The sequence below is a fragment of the Muntiacus reevesi genome, chromosome 3 (assembly GCF_963930625.1).
Source record: "Muntiacus reevesi chromosome 3, mMunRee1.1, whole genome shotgun sequence".
NCBI lineage: Eukaryota > Metazoa > Chordata > Mammalia > Artiodactyla > Cervidae > Muntiacus > Muntiacus reevesi.
In genome coordinates, this window is record NC_089251.1 from 245,135,955 (window position 1) to 245,144,835 (window position 8,881).

At 41.0% G+C, this 8,881-nt stretch overlaps 1 protein-coding gene across 3 annotated transcripts in view; it reads right to left on the reverse strand.

Moving 5' to 3' along the window:
- Positions 1 to 8,712, reverse strand: part of METTL8 (methyltransferase 8, tRNA N3-cytidine) — an 81,432-nt gene extending 72,720 nt beyond the window's left edge. For all 3 annotated transcript variants that reach the window (XM_065931750.1, XM_065931749.1, XM_065931746.1), the window contains exon 1: positions 8,487 to 8,712. The gene's annotated coding sequence lies outside the window, so the exon portion shown is untranslated. The remainder of the gene's footprint in view (positions 1 to 8,486) is intronic.
- Between the last annotated feature and the right edge of the window lie 169 nt (positions 8,713 to 8,881).

Consider the following 8,881-nt stretch of genomic DNA (forward strand, 5'->3'; position numbering starts at 1 on the left):
GCTTTTAGTCTCGCAGCCTCAACGTCACTTAGGTCAGCAACTTTCCCTGACCCCTTTCAGTGAGATCACTGCATACTTTTGTAATACCGCTAGATTCTTTTGTCTCAGTCTGCATTATATCCTGGAACCCCCTCTTCCTCTTGTTTTTAAAATTTTGCATATATTAAATTCTACTCTTTGTGCTATAAGGCTATGTTGTTGTTGCTGTTTAATTGTTACGTCATGTCCGACTCTTTTGTGATCCTATGGACTGTGGCCTGCCAGGCTCCTCTGTCTGTGGAATTCTCCAGGCAAGAACACGAGTGGGTAGCCATTTCCCTCTCTAAGAGATCTTTCCAATCCAGGGATCGAACCTGCATCTCCTGCAGTGGTAGGTGTATTCTTTACTGCTGAACTACCAGGGAAGCCCACTGTTAAGCTATGTGAGTTTTACTATATGCACAGTGTGGGACTTCCCTGGCTGTCCACTAGTTCAGAAGCCACACTCCCACGGTAGGGGGCACAGGTTCAGTTCCTAATCGAGGAACTAAGACCCTGCAAGCCATGTGCGGCACAACTGGAAGAAAGAAAAGCGTGGTGTTAATGGATGCACCACCACAGTGGCACACGAAATCTCCACCCTGAAAAATCCTCTGTGCTGCTTAATCAACACCTTCTCCTCCCTAAACTCTCTACAACGGTGTGTTCATGTCTATAAATTAATGCGATTCTCACTTCAATCCTGTTTCCACTTAGCAGATGACTGAAGGATATTCAGAGAGAGTAAGTGGCTTGGTCAAGACTTCAGTAACTGGTGCTGCTGGTGCTGCAACTTATGCCATCCGACCCTCGATGTCAGGCTCTTTCTACCATATGATTCTGCTTCCTTGTTTTCAGCAAGGAGGGGCATGACTGTGCACAGAGACAAGAAGGGAAGACTGAAATGGTGGTAGGTGATCACATTTTACATTAATGGAAGCTTTTTACATTAAAAATACGAGGAACTGGAATTCTAGTTCTGGTAATTTGGTGAACCTGATAACTCCAAAATCTTTCTGCTATTAAATATTCCTAAAAGGCTGGACAGGTACATTAGATACACCAGTAAACCAGCTAGATAGAAAGAGAAACCCTCAGAGCCAGCAAAGGTCCAAGGAGCCAAGAGAGCAATGAAGCCAGTAGTTGCCCAACTCCCACAGTGTTTAAAAAACAAAATACATCACAAAAACTTATCTAAACCCAACTTTGGTCTGACATTAGAAAATATATTTACGTGATTACCACATTATCAGACTACAGGAAAACACTATATCATCACCTCAGCAGTTACAGAGAAAGTTTTTGACAAAATTCAATACCCATTCATATTTAAAAATAAAATGAACAAGACTTTTAGCAAATATAGAATGGATGAGAATTTCATTAACCTGACAAAAGGCAGCTATCGAAACCCTCTGATGTCATCCTTAATGGTGAAATATTAGAAGTATTTCATTTATAAACATGAATAAGACAAAGAGGTTCACTATCACTGGTTCTATTCAACACTGCACTGGAGGTCCTGGCCAACACAGCAAAAAAAAAAAAAAAAGAAAGAAAGAAAAAAAAGAGGAAAGAAGGTAAAAGAATTGAGAAGGAAGTTAACACAACTGTCACAGTTTCCAGAGGACATGATTGGCTATGTAGAAAAATCCCCCAAACCTTACAAATAACAATTATCGCTATTAAAGATAAACATTGGCAAGCAAAAGATCAATATACAAAAACAATGTTGCTAAATATAAGATCAATATACAGACAATTGCATGTTTATATACTATCAAAAATATAGTTAGAAAACCTAAACTTAAAAATATACCATTTACAATATTGACCAAAAATACACTGTACTTAGAAAGTTGCAAATTATGCAGTAAAAAAATATTATAAAATTTCATTAGTGAAAGTCACTCAGTCGTGTCCGACTCTTTGTTACCCCACGGACTATACAGTCCCATGGAATTCTCCAGGCCAGAACACTGGAGTGGGTAGCCTTTCCCTTCTCCAGGGGATCTTCCCAACCCAGGAAGCAAACCCAGGTCTCCCACATTGCAGGTGGATTCTTTACCAGCTGAGCCACAAGGGAAGCCCAAGAATACTGGAGTGGGTAGCCTTTCCTTTCTCCAGGGAATCATCATGACCCAGGAATTGAACCGGGGTATCCTGCATTGCAGGCGGATTCTTTACCAACTGAGCTAAGACATTAAAAAAGATCCAAATAAATGGAGAGATATACTGTTTTCAGAGATAGGATAATTTGATATATGGTAAAGATGTCAGTTCTCCTCAAACTGACAGGTAGATTTAATGTCATCCCAACCAAAATTTCAATAAGGTTTCTGCAGAACTTAAATGGATTTTAAAATGTAGATGAAAGGGCAAGTGCAAATGGCAAAAAAAAAAAAAAAAAAAAAAAAAAACCCCAAAACCCTAAGTAACACCCTCCTAAAGAAAAGCAATAAAGTAGAGGTCTTGCTCTATTAGCTCGAAAGCCTAAAAGTGGTCAGGTATTCATTAACCTGGGGATAGAAAAACAGACCAGAAAATAGAGCCTAAAAATAGATTATGAATGTAAACTTGATAAACAGAGTTAGCACTACAGATCTGTGGAGAAATGAGGACCCCCTTCGATAAATGATACTGACAAGTAGTTATCGGTGTTATGAGAAAAAAAAAAAGACAATAAATCGGTGTTAGTTAAGGTGCTTAGTTTGGGGTAATTTGCTATGTAGCAATAGAAAATGAACACCTTCTTTAATGTGTGTACCAAAAGACAGGTTTAAGGTCTATAGCAGCACTTTTCTAGGAATAAAAAGCCCCAAAGAAGCAAAAGCCCAGCCAATAGAAAATGGATAAATAAACTGTAGAAAATTCACACAATGAACTACTATATATTGGTAAAAATAAATGAAATTAACCTACAGGTACTTTGTCAAGTATAATGTTGAAAAAAAAAAAAAGACAACCTGTATAAGAGTACATATATGCAGTATGATTCAATTTACATGATGCTCAAAAACATTCAAACCTTAATGTTTTATTTATATTAAGAGAAAAGAGGAATCCAAGAACCAGGACTGGCACATAGATGTCAAAATTTTAGGTAATGTTCTGTCTTAATAGAACATTAATAATAATAGCTTAATAATAATAGCTTAATAATAGCTATCTGGGTATTCACTTTATTTATTATTTATATGTTATGCCATCTTAGCGATACATATTCTTTTTAATAAGTAAAATACTTTTTAAAATAAATAGCTTTCAAAATTCACTACTGATCCTTTAAACCTAAATCTTTCTGGATTTTGCATATGAATGAATGTACTACATATTTGTACTACAATGTAGTACATCATTAAATGTACATTTAATGATACTACATATCATTAAGATACACAGAGAAAAATAAAAACCAAATTTAAAGTTAAAAGCTTCAATTAATTTCAAAATAAATTTCCAAAAATGACTCACTCTCACCCAAACTACACAATTAATTTGCTAACTGGTCTGCTTCACTCTTGCCCTGATGCTGTACACAACTATCTCTTAAGGGGAATATCACATCACTCTACAGAGATTTCTTTCCATCACATTGCCATGGACCAACAAGCTCTGACCCCTGTCTATTTCTGGCTTGATTTTATTCCTCTCTTTCCACATGCCCCAGCCATAGAACAGATCCTAACATTCTCCAGCATTAATGTCTATAATGCTAAAGTGTTAATAAAATCTTTGTTTCCTTCATTGACAGCACATCAAGTATTTCCCTGCTTCCCATTTTTTCTTGGGAGTTTGGGATGCTTGTGGTTCTGCTTGCTGAAGCTGAAACTCCAATACTCTGGCCACTTGATGTGAAGAACTGACTCACTGGAAAAGACCCTGATGTTGGGAAATACTGAAGGCAGGAGAAGGGGACAACAGAGAATGAGATGGTTGGATGGCATCACCAACTCAATGGACATGAGTTTGAGCAAGCTCTGGGAGTTGGTGATGGACAGGGAGGCCTGGCGTGCTGCAGTCCATGAGGTTGCAAAGAGTCAGACACGACTGAGTGAACTGAACTGAACTTGACTTTTTATTTAATATCTTTAATATGTTTTATTTAATACCTTTAATATTCAAATCATCAGAAGTCCTGTCAATTCTACTTTTAATATAAATATATCCTGAATCTGTTCCCTTCTTTCCATCTCTCCTCCTACCACTCTAGCTCATTTACCATCTCTTATCTGGACCAGTGCAACAGCCACCATCTCCTTGTTTCCATTCTCATGCCACTGCAGTCTATTCTCTACACTATAGCCACAATGATCTTATTAAAACAAATTAGATCATGCTACTTTCCTTCTTCAGAGCATCCTACGGCTTCCCTTCACCACAGAATAAAATCCAAAACTCGTTACTCCTGACAAGGCATACTAGCCTTACGATAGTTTTAGAATAATCCAACGTTGTTATTGCCCTGGGGACCCTGCTTTGGAGCATCCCTCTGCCTGAACTACTCTAACTTTAGTTCTGTGCAGATTGCCTCATCCTCACTTCAGGCTCAGTTCAAAACTCCACTCTGCAGAAAGGCCTTTCCTGACCATTCTGGGTACAGCAGGGCTCCCGACCATTCACTATCAAGCACATCCCCGTGTTTTATCTTCTTCACAGTACTTTATCACTACCTGAAAATATTTTTAAAATTTATTTACTGTCTATCTCCCTGGACATGTGAGGATCTTGTTCTCTGACCAGTTAAACCCTATGCCAAAATAGTTCCCACCACATTGTAGATGAAAATAATTACATGTTGAATGAATGACCTCTTGTGGCCTTGGTTCAAATTTTTTTGTCTCTGAGCAAATGTTTAGGTTTAATAACCAGAGTGCTTTATATATTTATTCTGTTATCCCTCTTTAAACAAAATATATGAACAAAAAGCATTTTATTAACTTCTGAACTCTTATCGCCTCTTCTTCATCTTGAAAGTACCATGGCAAGGATGGTTAAGTATTCTCAAAGCATCATATAGACACAGAATTAAAAAATAAGAATTAATGTTTGTTCTATGCCCCAAATTAAGAGAAGTCATTTCCTAATCTTAAGCTAGGGGTTTATGCCATTTTACCTTCAACAAGAAAATATCCACTTTATAGGGAGAACTGTTAGGGATAAAAGTTTTTTAAAAAATTATTTCTTCTTATTGGCTGGGTCTCCCTGTTGGCTCAGCGTAAAGAATCCGTCTGCAAAGCAGGGGACACAGGTTCAATCCCTGGGTCAGGAAGATCCCTTGGAGAAGGAAATGGCAACCTATTCCAGTATTCTTGCCTGGGAAATCCCATAGACAGCGGAGGCTGGTGGGCTAGTCCATGGGGTTGCAAAAGAGGCAGACACAATTCAGTGAATAAAACAACATTTCTTCTTATTAATATTGTGGTTTCCTACATTTAAAGGATAAAGACTAAATATAATTCTAAGTTAAAAGTACTTCAGTTCAGTTCAGTTCAGTCGCTCAGTCGTGTCCGACTCTGCGACTCCATGAATCGCAGCACGCCAGGCCTCCCTGTCCATCACCAACTCCTGGAGTCTACCGAAACCCATGTCCATCGAGTCGGTGATGCCATCCAGCCATCTCATCCTCTGTCGTCCCCTTCTCCTCCTGCCCCCAATCCCTCCCACCATCAGGGTCTTTTCCAATGAGTCAACTCTTCGCATGAGGTGGCCAAAGTACTGGAGTTTCAGCTTCAGCATCAGTCCTTCCAATGAACACCCAGGACTGATCTCCTTCAGGATGGACTGGTTGGATCTCCCTGCAGTCCAAGGGACTCTCAAGAGTCTTCTCCAACACCACAGTTCAAAAGCATCAATTTTTCGGCGCTCAGCTTTCTTCACAGTACAACTCTTACATCCATACGTGACCACTGGAAAAACCATAGCCTTGACCAGACGGACCTTTGCTCGCAAAATAATGTCTCTGCTTTTTATTAGTTAATGATAATAGAATCTATACCTACATTGTTTTTGGAATAGCCCATTCATTCAACATGGGCTTCCCTGGTAGCTCAAATGGTAAAGAAACTGCCTGCAATGTAGAAGATCTGGGTTCGATCCCTGAGTTGGGAAGGTCCCCTAGAGAAGGAAACGGCAACCCACTCCAGTATTCTTGCCTAGAGAATCCCATGGACAGAGGAGCCTGGTGGACTACAGTCAATGGGGTCACAAAAAGTTGGACACGACTGAGTGACTAACATTCATTCAACATACATATGCATCGATAGCACAGTGCCTAAAATGTGGTTAATGCATATGGATGTTGAATGAATGGACCTCTCTAAACAAATGTTGGGAAGACAGACAAACAATTCTAATATAGTGCCACAGCCAGTGAATGCAGAGAAACATGAGAGAAGAGGCCACTAAGATGGAAGGGTCAGGAAAAGTGTCTGAGAGGAGCTGAGATACCTGACATGTGTCTTGAGATAAATGGATAAGAGGAGAGGAAGGGAGCTCCGGATAAAGAAAAATTTAAATGTAAAGGGACCCTGGCTTGAGCAAGGAGGAAACATGTCAGAACCACAGAAGCAAATGGGAAGGATGGGCAAAGCTGAGGCTGAAAATGTGGGCGAGATGCAGATAACAGAGTGCCCTGGATACTACACTGAGACTTACAGACTTTGTCCTATAAAGCACCTAAACAGACCTTGAGGGATTGGTACATATAGTCTCAAGATGATATTTCCCTAGGGATACTTTTTATTTTTTCAATTTGATAAAAATCTAAACAAAATTTTTTTTAACAAAAGGATACTCTAGATCATCCCTTTGATTGATTACTGTCACAAGATTTCAAATCACGTTTGTGTTTAGCACTGCACCGGCTAACAAGTGGGACTATTTGTCATTGGCACAGGTTAATGAGAGACATGGAGACTATTTTATGTAAGTGATGTTTGTCAAGTGAAGGTCAAATGAAATCCTGACACAAGGAACAAAGGAAGGTTTTCAGTGGTTTAAATAAAGAAAAGAGGTGAAGTCACTGGGTAATCTCTTAGTCAAGGGCAGTAAGGGCAGGTCTTTCTGTAAGGAATTTATGCCCCCAGACCAGTGAAGCATGACAGGTCCGGCAAACAGTCTCACCAGTATCAATGAATAAGCATTGTTTCATAGTTTTGCTTCATTTAATGTACAACTGTTTGAGCATTATAGTCGTTCAAAAGATACAACATAAGGAGTTTATATAGAGTTTTATATTTGCATATATCTAAGGTACTGAACATATTTTAAGTTCACCATAGAAAATCCTAGGTATCTACTTAGGTTTGAGAAATTCTGCTCTGGGTGACTGGAAGCCACTGAAAGATTTAATAGGGAAATGACAGATTTGTGCTTTAGAAAAATCACTCTGGCAGCAGTGTGGAGGGTTGGAATTGAAAGTATTTAAGGCAGGCAGAGAGAAGCTACTTAACATAATAATGTGAAAAAATGGTGAGGCCCTAAATTACTTGGGGGGGGGGGTATGAAGAAGGGATAGATGACAGAATCACAAGTACTTGGTTGAAGGCGATGGAAAAGAAGGCAGCTAGGACAACTGTCCCTTGGGTGGCTTGGTTGTGAGACCACTGAAAGACAAGAAAATGGGGGTGAAGGGAAACGAGAAAAAAAAGATGAATTCAATTCAGCAATGATTTGAATTTCATTTCAGCCAAAGAAAATCCAGTTATCTTTTCTGGGTCTGTTTTCCCAGTGACAGCTGCATTCATGAATTACCAAATTAACTATTATAGCGCGCTCTAAAAATATACAAAGCACTCCACAGTATGCTGTAAATAAGTCATGAAAAATCAGCAAAAGCCCAGGCCCCAAAGGAAATTCAGCAGGGTTAAAAAGTTTTATCCTAAACGCTTAAAAACAGCGCATTCACACAGTACTATACTTTTTGCCCTGTCAGTTCGATGCAATCACACCCTAGCCCATGTCTGAACAAGAGGCCACGTGGGAGTCGCAAAGGCACCACGCTCAAGGGACTTACAGGCAAAGCAATGGGTCTCGTCTGGGACATGCTTACTGAAAACTTAGTGTGGTGAGGATGGCACATCCTCAGTGACACAGCCCCTGAGGACATGACAGGAAACCTGACCCGACCGGGAGGGCCACTCACAAAGTTATCTTAGAGGAATCAACGTGGACCATCTAAGGCAGTCTAACAACAATGTAAATATTTCATATTTCATTCCCCACTAAAGAGGAGGGGGAAAAGGAGAGAAGGAAGGAAAAATGCAGCAATTATCGCAAAGCCAGCCTGAGTGTCCACGGACCACGGAGGGGCGGGCCTCTAGAAAAGAGTAATTCAACTCTGGCGGTAATGCGAGCATTTTCACCACTAACTCATAATAATTACAAAGCATAGTGTTCAAAGACCCAAACTGTTTAACCATCCACAACATCCAACGTTATGACTGAGGGGAAAGCCGAGGGCGTACCTTTCTTTTTCACAGGACGCTGCCTTGTGGGGGGTGGAGGGGCGGTCGCACACGACCCAGCCCCACTCTCGGCACCCAGCCAGGGCTCCCAGAGCGAAAGTCGGGGACTGAGAAGCGTGGGGGTACAGGGACGGACCCCTGAGTGCACGGAGGGAACACGGAACAGAGACCAAGAGGTGGCAGCACAGCGCCCCCACAATCCTCCCCAGGCGTCGCGAACACAGCCGGAAACCCACGCCAACGCTACGGCGCAGCCTCCGCCCGACCAGAAGAAGCGGGGTGAGGCGGGGCCGCGGCGGGTTGGAGGCGGGGCCGCGGCGGGTTGGAGGCGGGGCCGCGGCGGGTTGGAGGCGGGGCCTGGGCAAGGGCTCGTTCCCCCTTGCCTGATGGGGACT